Genomic DNA, 15,494 nt, shown 5'->3' with positions numbered 1-15,494 from the left:
TTTAGCTAAGGAAATCAAATAAAGATTGAAAAGATTGAAGAAGCAAAAAATAACCTCACCTTCTCATGAATTCACTATAAAAGCCTTGGGTGCTAGAGACTCCCCAAGTCAATTCTGCATAGTACCTCCAAATAGCAGAGGATTTCCTTTGATACTGGCAAATTCCAAACACCCAAACCTCAGAATCAACACTTCAATCTAAATATCAGTTATATTTTAATGCAAAACTGCATTCACATGTGAAACATAATTCCAACATAGCATAAGAGGGAAGATTTTTTGTACATGACGGTTCAAGCATGAGTCATGGGTACCAACCCAATCAAATTGTTGTGGGACAAATCTCTAAAAATGGGGCATATGGGTTAAATACTAAAACAAAATCTAGCATAAGATGAACCCAAATGGAAAATAAAATATGGATAAAGAGTAGAGCCTTACAAAAATTCTTCAGGAAGTGGACTTGATATTTCATTGTTTTGCAATAGCCTGCACATGTCACAAAAATTAGCGCATTTGTCTCATACTATAATGCTCATACCTTAATGCTCATGCATTCATTTTAGGAAGTGATGTCTTGTTATTTTCCTTAGAAATTAGTCAAAATGGATAAAAAAATGTTCTTGTCACAAAATTCCCCAAAAAGACCTCAATAGAGACAAATAGATTGAAGTTTGAAGCCATTGCAACACACTTTCCTATTGACACAAATGGATATTTTCAGGATATATTCACAATTGGCAATGTAATGAGTCTAATTCTTTTAGATGAATGCATCTTACAGCCATGAAAATCAATTTCACTTGGGTTAAATTTCATTCTGCATATGTTGGTTTCAAGTATACGTTTGACATCTTCGTTAGAAATGGGTTTATTAAGTAATACGGTAACATAGACAAATAACACAAATTGTCAATGTTTAGTTTCATCTGGATTACCATGTTCAGTAGGTAGATATGAACAAGATGGTTTCATAAACAAAACGTTAGAAAGTACTATAATTTTTTCCTTAAGAAATGTTAGGGTTAGGTCAAGAATCATGGATGCGATTGCAAAGAAGTTGCATATTCTCAACGATTGCATATAAAAAATGGTGGTAGAATGTAGGTGTAAAGCCAATTTACACACTCACTCAGCATCTTTTTAACTGAGGAAATTTGAATGATTCACACTCATATATAAACCATTTCAAGCAAAGAAATAAACATTCTCTAAATGGGAAAATACAAACCAAAATGGTTGAGCACATCCATTTTTGTAGATTCTGAGATTTCTCCAACCCACTAATGTCTATCTCTACTACTATATACCTAGTTGTTGTAGGCAACAATACAAAAGAATATCATAAGTTTATACCTAGTTGTTGTAGGTAGAAATAAAAAAGAATATCAAAAGGGTTGTCGAGAAGCAGGAAGCATATTTAATCTGTAGCAATGCTGGAAATTTACCTACCCTTGTTCTGATTTGCAAGCTGCATACACAAACTCATGTGCTAATGGTTGTCTTAGGCTTTTTCTTCGTCCTTTTTTGAGAACCTGGGTTTGCTAGGTTTTGGCATGGGACTAACAATTTGTTTGTTGTTTGAAGATGAGCTTCCCTCTTTCTGTGATGTTCTAACTGGATTTTAATTTTGCATTACTCTGAAGCTGCAATATTATTTTAAATAGTTTGATCATTTTATGTTGGCTCCTTGGTATTTCAATCAGCTTCTAAAAAAGATCCACCCTATTTTGTTTTGTTAGACGTCTTAAACTTTTCTGCATTATTCATTGGTTGACGGGATCACAAATATGATACCACTGTGAATGCCTTAACTAATAACTTGCAAACTATCACTTAGAGAATAATGTTATGTCAATTTACATTGTAAAATGTTATGTACATATGTAGAGGATAATTTTTTTTAATTTAATAAGGCCATATTGTTGTCTACATTAATCAATGGAATGCTCTAATTTCAAAGATACCCTTCCTTGTGTTTCTTTCAAAATTTAATTGTATCTTTGTTGCTGGATGCACATGCCTTCAATGGAAAAATACACAGAAACATTGTGTCAACTGTAAATTTGGATTGCAAATTGGATCTCAAGGCTATAGCTCTTTAGGCTAGGAATGTTGGGTACAATCCCAAGGTAAGTGGCTTGGATATTATTTCTATTTTCTATAAAAGTGTTATCACTTTACTGTTCATGGTCGCTCAGAATTAAATCTCTCTCCATAGAGCAACACACAAGCAAGAGATGCATAACTACAGTAGTATATTGTATGGAGGATTTGAAAATTTAAAAATTACTAGAAAATTCTTGTGGAAGGAAATTGTAATAAAAGCATTTCTATCAACTCTGTGTTCTCCATTAAGGATAAGATTGAAGATGAGAACTAAAAGAATAAAGAATATTCGTGAAGTCTATCGTAACAGCTTAGTTGACCATTATAAATTTATAACTAAAATTGAAATATTATTTTACTAATGGGGATGAGAATGAAAAGTTCCCTTCCCATTGTGCATAGCTTGTAAAATGATTAGGACATCCCCAACCTGATGCCCTCAAATAGTAATATCTATAAAATCAAAGTTACACATTTCATATATGTAAAAACTGATAGCTACCACCATATTCTGAAAAAAGCTTAGTATTGAAACATAATTATTGTGGGCTTACAAAATATGCAAGGCCCTTCTTAGATACCAATCCTTAATAAAGAAAGCTATGTGTGGCCCCATTGTCTATAAGAATAGTGATGCCCTGTCCTAGCAAGACTCCGTGAACTTTGAGAGAGTATGGAACTTGTCCCTTGGGTGGTCTTCAAAGTACAACCAAGATGTTGTAGTTAGTTCCTCCTCTCACTATTTCAGGTTCTTATTCTTCTTTATGAGCTTTAGCTCTTTTGTCTCAACCTCATCATCATAAGCAACCTCAATATAATATGGATTTAATAACTAGGTTCCCATAACTCCTAGAAATTGAAGCACAATAGACTTACTTCTCAATTCAACAGTGAACTTCACATACCCTTTTATTATAGCATTAGATTCTACACTTCTTTTTAAAATTAACATTGTATTGATTCAAATGAGGTGCTCCATAAATGAATTTGTTCCTTGGCTCTAAAGATTCCAGATCTAGGGACTTTTTTACTACATCTAAAATTACACAGTTAAATCCTGATATTCATATGAACTATAGATAAGTTGAAAAGTTGAGTCTTAAATTTATCAAGTTAGTTTTAATCAGTAGGTTTTTATTTGTGGCTATTTTTAAATTTAGATAGTGGTATGTATCTTTAGAAGGAAGCAAAATGATTTTGATGTTATCGAACAACATTAATGGCAACTATAAGGCAAAATTTATGTTCGGTCGAGATTGTGTCAGTTACTTTAGAACTCTTACTATTACATTTTATTGGCAGATCCATATTGTAGATTGGCTTTTTCACACAAGTAAAAGCTTGAATGTAAAATATAGTCAATGGTGTGTATTCATGATAGTGATAGCAGATGCATTGATGATTATCCTTAGCTATAATTTGAATCCTACAGTTTGAAATCCATCAAGCATCTACAACCCATTTTGCATGTTGATAGCAATTTAACTTTCCTTCGTATAGTAATTATTCAAGAAACATCCTTCAAAATCTAATTTATGAATGTCTAATCTTCTTCACTTAAGCTTTTCCTAAAACTTACATGTAAATCATTGATGCAAAAAACTAATGTTGTTACCTCTCTCTTGATCGATAGGTTTTTCTATCATCCTAGTTTTTAAATTCAGCTTACTTTTTGGATCTTTATGTTTGATGAGTATTGGGTCAGTGGTTGTCCAACTACTTCCATGATCCGTCCTAGGTATTTACTCACACACAAAAAAACAGTGCTTAATTTGTATATAATGTATTTGGCCTTATTAGTGTCTTAACATCATTTGGTAGAATTAGAATGTATGGATGAACTTTGAGTTACGAGCTCTGAGTTAGGAATGGGTAATTGTTTATAATGGGTTAGGAGCTTTGAGTTTTAGCAATCTAGATAGGTAAGTTGAAAATAAAGAAAACAATTTGGAATGGATGTCTCCACAACTGAAATCTGCCTATTCATGCTCTATGAGACAATTTAAGCACCCTTACTTTCATACCCCACCCCTTTTTTAGAAAGCCCAAAAGTAACAGTATTTTTTTATTATTTGCGACTTGGCACTGTAGTAAAAGTTACCCAACCACAGCCTATAGTTCTCATCTTCATTTAGTGTTTTGAAGATGTGTTTTGGAGTTGTAAGCCGATAGTTCCAATTTAAGCCAAGTGGATTTGCATATTTTATTTTTAGTTTTATATTTGACAAGACTATCTCTATTCTATAATGTGCACACCAAGTGCGATCATTTATTTCATCCTTGATCAAATATCTCCTTGAAGCAATCTAATCAAACATGGTGTTGCATGTTATATTTCATAATTGAATTGTGATGGAAGTATGATATTTGGGAGTTTGTTAAATGAATTGGTATCCTTTCTTTGCCTTTCATAGAGACCCATTGACACCAATTTCATGAATGCCTTCAGTCAAACAATTCATGTTCTTTGTACATGTTTTGACCATCTGGATTAAAACATTTCATAGCAAGTTGATTGTGTAGAGAAGTTGCAAGTGTATCTCATGCACTGAGCCAATAGAGTCAAAGCCATTTTTGACATAAAACATTACATATCATGCTTTCCCATATGCATGTCCATCAATCAGAATTCCAAGCTCTATTTTGGGCATTCTATCAAAAAAATGGATATCTTACTAATCCATTGCACTATGCATTTCAAGTGCCAAACTTTTTCTTTACTAAGGCCATTGAACGGTTAACAATCTCTTTGATGTTTCTTGCATTTTCTTTGTACATTTGTGCACTATCTCCATGATTCCATGTTTGGTCCTTAGCCTCTTTTTAATAACCACATGATCGATGATTGCCAAATAGTGCCAACATACTATGTGGAAAGGCCCTTTCTAGATCATATTTCAATGCAAAAATTTATCAAATGGTGGTGCTTTGAGGGGAAAATGATCATCTTCAACCGTGTGACTTTGGCTCATTGCTTCAAATTTCTTAGAGGATATAGAAACTTACTGACTGTAAACAGAAGGTATGTTCTTAAAAAAAAAACCCATAGTCACTATAAATAGCAGGTATGGACTTAATGCATATTTTATGAGTTGTGGTTCATAAAAACCCATACTCATCAACTTGAATTTTTTTTTTAATACCCAATGCATTGAGGTGACACTTACAATTTGAATTCATAACAACCATTTCTCATCAACTTAAATTGTTTATTTAGTACCCATTGCATTGAGCTGACACTTACAAGGTTGAAGTATTGCAACTTCCTAGAAGATCTGCCTACTCAATTTCGTGATGATCCAACTTTCCTTGACCATAAACATTTCCCCAAGATTAAGCCTTCTTAGCTTGCCATGCCATTTGCAAAACCTTCAACAAGTTATGTGCCTTATTGCAAAATTGCAAGGTTATTATGTAGGTGATGATGGTGCAGACCATGGGCATATCATGATAATAGTTGAAGGATGGAACACATGGCATAAATCTAAGATATTTATTTGTAGGTACATGAGGACAAAGAGTAGAGGGTACAATCTAGATGCAGGGTCTACCGATGGAGTACTTAAAGACTGGAAGAAAAGGAAGAAGACTACCAATCCAAAGGGACTTGGATTGCTTTGATCCTTGGGAGAATGATGTAGGAGCATCAAGGTCAATGTTGAAGGCATGAGAAGACATTAAGGTCTCAAGATAACCAACATGACCATGTTAGAACATCTAATGTAATACGACCCTGTGAAGGTCCTTTTCTATATGTTTGTAATCATTAAAGTTCAAGTTGTAAGCCATTCTTGGCATCAAGATGAAAGAACAAGGGTCATTTATGTAATGTAGTAAAATGTCATGGGAAAAGGCAGTCCTAGAATGTACTAGGTTGATAAATGGAGTCCTAGAATATACTAGGTTAGATTGATTTGTAATTAAGTGAAATTTGAATTCTTCTTTTGACCCTTAGGCTAACCCACTTAGGCCTATTTTTGAACAAATTTCAATTGCAATTATTTCATGGCTGAAATTGTAATGATCTTAGGCTCATGAGTTTTTGAGATTTACCCATCTTTTGAGCTCACATGTTCTTGATTGAAGATTGCATTAATATGTTTTGATCTTTTAGTCATCTTCATTAGTTGATGCATTAATCAGATTAGTCATTGCTATCAGGATTAGTCATGGCATGCTGCTGTTAGCACCTAAGTAACTTTCAACTTGTGACATCTCTTTGAGGAATTTTGCAAATAACTAAGATACATTGTCTATAAATCCACATTTTGCAAACATCTAGGCCTTCTAGAAATTATAGGATCATTTTAGTTACATTTGAAAACGTTAATCAACAATGTCCATATGTGCAGATATAAACATTAACTACAACATGTCCAATTTATTTGCAGGTATATTTTCCTGTGAAGAAAGACGACGCCTGACAATATGAACCCAGAGAAAAATAATGAGATAATGGTTGCATTGTGGGCTTAGTTCCAAAGAAAACCTGATAAATGTTATTGTCCTTGCAAAAAGTGTAAGGGCTTAAAGAATCAAAGAATTCTAATCACAACAGCCTAGAGTCATTATAGGCAATATGGTCATGTTGAAGGGGGCCACGATTTTTGTCCATTGTTGAATGTGGATTTCCTACTGGAGGAACATGGAGGTGTTAATATCCAAGCTGCGGATAACACTCCCATGGAAGAAGATGATAATGTGCCAAAGGACATGATTGAAGAAGATGGTATTGGGGCAGGTGGTGAAGAGGCTCACAATGATGGTACTAGTGAATCTGATAATAATGATGAAGATGGTCTCGATATACCTTTACTTGTGAAGGCTATTCGTAGGGTCAATTTCCTAATACTCACAATAGTACTTGCTATTCAATTGAGATTCACATGGCTCATTAGTTTGTTTGTATTCTCTTTGGATTTTGTTCAAGAAGACAGATGAATGTTATATGAACTATAAGTTTTGTGGTGTGAATAGGCTTGTGCATCTCTTGAGCCAAATTACCAACCCCCAGTGACATTTGTTGTTCAAAAGTGGCACCATACTAGACTATTTGCAAACAACCATGCAGATAGGCATTCTATAGATAGAAATGGGAACATCTTGCCAGATATGAAGGTCCTATAAGGCTATATAGTACTGTTCTACTCTATTCAAAGGTGTCAATTTGTAACATTGATGTGGGTTTCCTATATTTTTAGGCACCGTGGTTGATTCCAAAATTTTCCATCCCATAGAATTTGACTTTTATCTTTGCAGTCATGCTAGGATACAAGTATAATACTTATTTCATAGATCAACTTGTCATGCTTTCTTTGCCATGTATTATAACAAAAATTGATCTAGTTTTTATCATTTATAGGGGACCAGCAAACCAACACATTATCATGTGCTTTGGGATGAGAACAAATTTATAGTTGATGGGTTGCAATCATTAACAAACAATCTTTGTTACATAGATGTCCTCTTTCATTAATTCTCTTGATTCTTTTTGTTATGCACAATGCATATCTTCTAGTGTAAATCCCCTTTCATTTAACTCATTTTCCTTGAAGTCCCCAATTCTTGGCTTCCATTATCTGATAGAAGCTTGCTCATTATAACTGGAAGTAGATTCAACTCCAAAGACGAGTCTATTTTTTTCTAATTCTGGCATGTAGCTTTAGGAGAACAGCAACTGAGTGGTCAACAAAAAATCTCTCCCCTTTCTTAGGAAGGGTTTCTCCATCAAACATGAATGTGGCATTCATCTGGCTAGTTCATATTGCCCCAGGCCATGGCCAAGAAGATTTTTTGACTAGCATGAAATATAGCTTCTAGTACTATATCCTAGATCAAAATCTGCCCAAACTTTTGATGGATGCCTATAGCTTATCCCAAAGCTCTCATTCAGCAGTTATGAGATGACCAATCAAGAGGAAATAGTTGAGAGCTTAGAGTGACACAATTTTTAATCATATGAAATGAAATGGGCATGCGAGTAGAAAGAAACTAGAAAGACATTGTGTATAGATGAAGGCATGAAATGGATGGTTTTGGAGCACTTAGCATAGACACTCAACATTCTGTACATATCATCATTCGAGATCAAATGGGTGTATGGGATTCTATGCATAGTGAATAATAAAGGAGGGAATTGAACCCTCCCTGAGGCTCATAGTTGTTGAAGTCCACTTTAGCAATGGCCCTTCCTATGAAATTTCTATCTAAAACCTTTCTAATGAGATAATGTGTTATGAGCTCTTCATCAGTGGGATGGAACGTGAATCCAGGAGGCAGTTGTGCATCACCCATATCACGAACCATGATATGGGTGATGCACAACTACCTCCTGGATTCACGTTCCATCCCACTGATGAAGAGCTCATAACACATTATCTCATTAGAAAGGTTTTAGATAGAAATTTCATAGGAATGGCCATTGCTGAAGTGGACCTCAACAACTGGGAGCCTCAAAAAAAATTTGACCAAGCATTGGTTGAAATTTGACCAATTCGCAATAGTTTACCACCAAGAATGGTCAAAATTTCAACCAATTCCCAGTAGTTTTCTACCAAGAAAAGGTCAAAATTTTGACCAATGCCCTGCAGTTTGCTACCAAGCATTAGTCAAGATTTCAACCAATTACTAAAAGTTTTCTACCAAGAATTGGTCAAAATTTTGACCACTGCTTGGCAGACTATGTCCTTGCAATTACAAAAGTTTTCGACCAAAGTATTGGTTGAAATTTTGACCAACTAGTAGGTTGGTCAAAATTTTGACCAATGTCTTGGTCAAAGTTTGGGTCAAAATTTCAACCAATAAAGGTCAAAAAATGAGCCTGAATGTACTAGTGAAACAAGCATGTCTCATTAGATAAATCTAGATAGAACAAGTTACCTTTTGTCTAATTGCCACTTCTAATCAGCTTGCCATCAACATCATATATCTTAGCCTTTCTGAAATGGAATTCAACTCTATACCCTAATTTTTTTAACTTTGAAACACTCAACAAATTGTAGTAACATTATCACACTTGATTTTGTCAATCAATTGAATTGTACCTTTACCTTTCACAACACATGGAATATCATTACGAAATTTAACACAACCACCCTTATATGGTCCAATGTCCTCAAATTTATTTCTATCGCTAGTAATATGATTAGAGAAACCACTATCAATTATCCATTTGTCACTTTTGTTCACATAAAAAATTAAAGCAATTTTCTCATCTTTGTTAGAATCTTGTTCCATAGCAAAATAGACAACTTCATCATCATTAATTTCAAATTTAGTGTTAGTTTCTTATTTAGCAATATAACAAGATTTATTGTCATTTTCATCCTTGTTTTTCTTGTAGTCTTGGTCATCTTTCCTTCCTTTGTACTTATTTTCCTCTCTCTTGTCCTTGTCTTCTCTATCAGGACACCTTGCAGCAATATGACCAACCTTGTTGCATTAAAAATAAATTATAGGAAATTTACCCTTGTATTTATACTTGACTCTTCCAAATCTTTTTGCAATGAATACTTCAGGTTCATCAAGTTCATCATTATGAGTGTCACTATCACTCTTAATATGTTTGCCTTTTCTCTTGCTAAGAACCAATTGTGACTTGAAAGCATATTCAATGGCAGTAGGTGTGTAGTTATCAAAATTAGATATCTCAAAAGTAGTAAGTATGCTAATTACACCTTGCAAAGTCAAATTGTTACCTGGAGTACATCTCATCTCTTGTAGTGCAAAAATCACAATGGCATAAATAGGAAGTAGAGTTCTTAATAACTTCCTTATCACTATTTCATATTCAATCATTCCATAGGCTCCTCATTTAACATTGACAACTTACTTGATTCTTTTGCAATACTATACTATATTCTTACCTTCCATCATTCTCATTTCATCAAATTTTCCTCTTAGGCTCTCTGATTTAGCTCTTAAAACATTGTCATCTCCTCTATATATGGTCTTCAGTTTGTCCCACATCGATTTTGCACTATCACAATATTTTATGACATCAAACTTGGCATAGCTCAGGGCTAAAGCAATCTCCAATATTGCCTAATTATGTTCTTTATTTTCTTTTAGCTATTGAGAAGTTAGAGGAACAATTTTTATCTTCACATATTTACTGTCCACAAAGCTTATTGTAGCATCTCCAATACTGGAAATATGTAGCCTCGTCAACATTTTCTATCCAAGAGATTTCTCCTTGTTCAGCTTTGGTACCTTCCTTTTGTGAGTCATGATATTTAGCTTTGAGTACCTTCAAACTTCTCTTTATAAGCACAAGAGCTTTGATACCAATTGGTAGAATATTTAGAATAATTGGGTGGGGGGGGGGGGGGGGGGGCTCAATGTCCATTAATACCAGTCAAATAATTAAACATTTTTTTCTCTTGCTTATCCTACTACAACTCGGTCTCCACTATAATCTAAATAACAATATTAACTAGTATTTTAGTGTTCTAATATAACAAACTTGTTGAATATAAAAATTTGAAATGTAAAACAACATAAAACATTCAACACAAGTTTGACACTAGGATTTAATATGGAAACCCAATTTGGAAAAAACCACCAACAACATGTCACCACTTTTTCACTCTTCTAAAGTGAGCCTTGTTAGGAGCCAACCCTGTTAAAGGTTACAATACACACTATTAAATGTGACTTGGTTAAAGGGTTTAATCACCCTATTAGGAGTGACTTTGTTAGAGGACTTTAGAACATTCCACTAGAATGTCACCTTGTTAAAGAATTTACATAGATTTTCATGTCCTTAATTATTGTTCGATCAACCTTTGATTAAAATGATTTCAATACAAATTGTTTACAATGATTACAAAGAAAATAGTAGGGTTTGATCTATATAATTATAACTCACTTTTACAGTTTTAGATCTCTGTTCATTTTATGTGTTGATTCCTTGATAAGCTTTCCTTGTCACCTTTTTCCTCATTTTGTTTAGCAACCCTTCAAGCATTCACCCTTCTCTTCACAACAAACTTAAGCCTTATGCTTATATTTTCTTATCAACCTTAGTAGATTTTTCATCTTATTGGAAACATGCACAACTTCTCTACTCTATTATCTTCTTCACATATCTAGTTCATGCTCTTACTAAATTTTGTCTCTGTGCCTCCTTAAATAGGTAATTCTAGTCCTTTTCCATTTTTTTTAATCATCGTAGATCTTAGGGTTTGTAATCTAATCTAATATATTCATTTTATCTATTCATCTCTTTCTTTTCTAGAAAATTCTCCTTGAATTATCTCTTAGATCATTTACCTAATCCTCTCCTTAAATTAAATGTTCCAAAACATGAATCCTTATCTTCAACATCTTTTCCATATCCCAAGAAATCAATAGAGTCAGTTGGAGATCATGATTTCCCAAAAGCATTCAAAATATTATCACTCGATCATCACTGGGTTCTAACACAAGGTCATCACTGATTTGGTCAGCCACAATAGAGAGCTTGGGATCGACACTATTTGCTCAATCGATACTGGTGCTCGGTCAACACTAAACTGTCTCGACACTTAAATGGTTCAGTTGACACTAGCATCACTCAGCATGAACTTCCAATTCTTTAATCTTCTGTTGTATTCCTTGATCAAGCTTATGCAAAATTTTAGTGTTTTCTCATGTCTTCATAATGTAAACATTCAAATGATCTTGTAAAAGTCTAACTAATCAAACATCCATTTTAGCTTCCTTTTCATAACTAAACCTTTCATCTAGTGCTTTTGGTCAGCCATAACAAAGAGGTCGGGATCAACACTATTTTCTCAATTGATACTGATGCTCAGTCAACACTGAATTTACTCGGCACTTACTGTGGCTCAGTTGACTCTAGCATCACTCGGCATGAACTTCAAGTTCCTTAATATTCTATAGTATTCCTTGATCAAGATTATGCAAACTTTCAGTATTTTCTCATGCCTTCATAATGTAAACAATCAAATTATCTTGTCAAAGTCTAAGTAATCAAACATCCATTGTGGCTTCCTTTTCATAACTAAACCTTTCATCTAGGTGCTTTCGTTATGAGAAACTTCTCAAATCCTCTTCATCAACCAAATAGATATGACATTTAGATCAGATAGCAACATGTCTCATCAATAGATTTGACATCAATGACAACATAACAATTGTTTCAATCGTAGTTTCCAACACATGCGTCCTCTTAATTGATATCATCATCCACATCTGAGGATGAGGGATATATGTACAATGTTGATGTTGAAGAACCAATAAGAAAGCAATCCATACTCAATAAACCTAATGACATTGCAAAGTGGTTTAATGAGTTAGATGATAGAGAGTTTGCGATATCCCCGCTAAAACTAGATTTACATAATGAAATATAAAATGAACGATTAAAACATAAATAATTTTATAATTATAATTTTATATTATAAAAGAGTATTACATAATATATTATATATATATATATATATTTTAAATTATTAGTAAACGGCCTAAGCCTTATAATATATTTTATTAATGAAATTTTTTTTACATATCCTTCATTCAAACGAGCACTGTTAGGAAAGAACGACAAAGAAAACCTCCAGTCTTGCCCAAGACATAAGTCAAAAAATATACAAACAATACAAGGGCATACCCTAGATTAGATAAAACACATAATCCTTTGGAGTATCCACCCGTCAAATTAAGATTAGGTTACAGATTAATCCTTCAAAAGGATTTTTGATACATATTACATTCGTGACATAGATAAGATCTTGGTAGTCTTCTTGCAGAGGATAGATCCAATATAGGTGGAGGAACACCTTCTTGCTTCAACTTTACTCTATCCTAAAACCAATAACAGAAACACCACAGAATTTGCTAGATAGGGATACATTATTAGTATGGTTAGCCGAGGAAGATAAGAGATAGTTAACCTGTAATACTTTAGAAAGAAACCTTGGGATATCAATTTCCCAAAAGTGATAGACAAAAGACCATTGGATAGATCACCTCTCATTTCTAATAATTAATCAATGACACAATGCTTTATTAAGACAATCTCAGAAACATAAGAAAATCTAGATAGTCACTACCAGCACTGAAAACTCTAACTACTAAAAGGAAAATAATTCCATACAGTAGAGCCCAAAATCAGCTAGGTTAAGCATAATTATTAAATTAAAAAAACCTAGCTATGGTGCCTACAAATTTACCATATTTTTGAGAGGAGATTCACAACCATATAAGATTAATAGTAGAAAACACTATGCATAATCTGATATAGGAGTGATTAAACACTAAACTGTAAACTATATTCCATATTATCAAGATCATCTAATATTTTGGAAATAGCCTTCATCTATTAATAAGTAAATAAAAAACTTAAATGATGTATCAAGATCATAATGAAGCATTTAAACAAAAAAAATTGATATATGTTAAGTAATGATTTATTAAAAATCAACTTAGAGAAGAATTGAGAAAATGAGATCATAAGTGACTTATGAGCCTACCTCTGGGGGAACATCTAAATTATGCCACCAAATAATTATTCTTAAGGCAGAACCAAGATGCCACCTAAGACAAAATAGGTCACCATAAAATTAACACCCAGAGCCATAAAAAATGAGATGAATAGAAGCAAAGGATGAGGGAATGAAGAGGGGAGGAAAGAAATAGAGTATAGGAGATCACATTGAACTATATTCATAAATATACGCCTATGTATATATGCCAAAGCTTCATCAATATATACACATGAGTATACTTACATATATATATCAACATGATCCGCTATACACCAAATCTTTCAAAAGGAAGGTAGAGGAAAATAAAACAGGGCATATACTGAGTTGAAGTTGAGCAGGCAATAAGAAAAGAATTGGCTGAAATCTCAACTTAAACAATACAACTGATGGGAAATCTATTCAAAAAGGAAAAACTCTTTATGATTATGCTTTAAATTCTATGAGTTTAATTAAGCAACAAGCAATACTGAAATATTAACATCAAAGATTTAAATGGTTCAAGTGCTTCTAGGAGCTATTCGAGACACAAAAAAATAGTTGTAAATTACCCAACTTAAATTTTGAAATATCTGCTAATACTCCTGTGAAATATACCATAGTGGCAAAATGGCCATTAAGACCTACATATTGAAAAAATAGTAAATACTAACAAGCTCGAGAGAACTAAAAACCCTATAATAACCAAAAACTATATCTGAGAGGGCATATTATTCCTATTTTATAAACACCATAAGAACTTCAACAATTTCGTGCTAAATTAGTATTGGTGTCCTTATTGATTTTGAATAGATTGAGGCCTTCTACACTTTTATTAGCTGATTTATATGCTTTAGAGTTGACTTCTCTAAAAATATGTGTCAATTAATATCCTTTTAATTGATCTAAGTAATTAAGAATCTCTTCTAATCTAGAGTTTAAAACCCAGTTAGGCATTGTCCTTTTCCTCAAAGTGTTAATAACAATCTAAGAATATCCTTCTATAATTACCTTAGATAGACCTAATTTTAGACATAATTGGATACCTTCAAGGAGGGCTTCTAATTCAGCTAGATTATTGGTAGTAGGTTTCATGTGTTTGGCCCTTTTAATAATCCACTTACCCTCCTGGTTGTTAATGATACATCCAATACCTGCTTGCCTTGGATTGCCTCGAGAAGCACCATCAAAATTTAGTTTAACCCAGCCTGAAGGAGGAGGATTCCATTTGCAATTGCATCTGACTTCTTGATTCCTAGCTGAGTATAGTTGAGAAGGATTAATCAGGTTAACCCAATTGTCTTTAATTAAGCTATCCCATGAGGAGAAGGATCCTTCTTCAAATTGAGATTTCCTAATATAGGAGTTAAGAGTTTCTGTTATACTAGCTTTAACTTTTTAATGAGATTGATTGCCTTTATTTCTTGATTATTGAAATTTTTTCTATTTCTTTCTTTCCATATTTCCCAGATGAGAATGGATGGGCTAATGTTCCATAGCTTACCATATATACCATGTTTTTGACCTTTTGGCCATCCTAGCAGGAGGTCCTTTAATGTCTTAGGTAGAGGGGAGGTCCAGATCATCCTTTTTCTGAGCCAATCCCAACAAAATTGAGTGAAGGTGCAATTATATAACAAGTGGTCTGCATCTTTACTATCTTGCTTACAAAGAACACATCTAGATGGTCCCTAAATACCTCTTTTTTATAATCTGTTAGCAGTAAGGATCTATCCTTGAAATGCTAACCAGACAAAGAATCCTACCTTGGGTAGACAAGAGGCATCCCAGTAGAGATTGAGTGGGATATTGGCCTTGTCCCATTTCTGTGAGTTAATAATTGATCTGTATCCCTCTTTAACACTATACTTACCTTCTTTTGATGCTACCCATATTAATTTATCTTCCTTAGGTACT

At 33.5% G+C, this 15,494-nt stretch overlaps 1 pseudogene; it reads right to left on the bottom strand.

Moving 5' to 3' along the window:
- LOC149555290 (uncharacterized) overlaps nucleotides 1–14,764 on the bottom strand; it is a 137,980-nt pseudogene extending 123,216 nt beyond the window's left edge.
- Nucleotides 14,765–15,494: the final 730 nt, after the last annotated feature.

The sequence above is a fragment of the Cupressus sempervirens genome, chromosome 5 (assembly GCF_028749045.1).
Source record: "Cupressus sempervirens isolate cs-2001-9-10 chromosome 5, ASM2874904v1, whole genome shotgun sequence".
NCBI lineage: Eukaryota > Viridiplantae > Streptophyta > Pinopsida > Cupressales > Cupressaceae > Cupressus > Cupressus sempervirens.
This window is presented reverse-complemented; position numbering and strand designations above follow the sequence as displayed.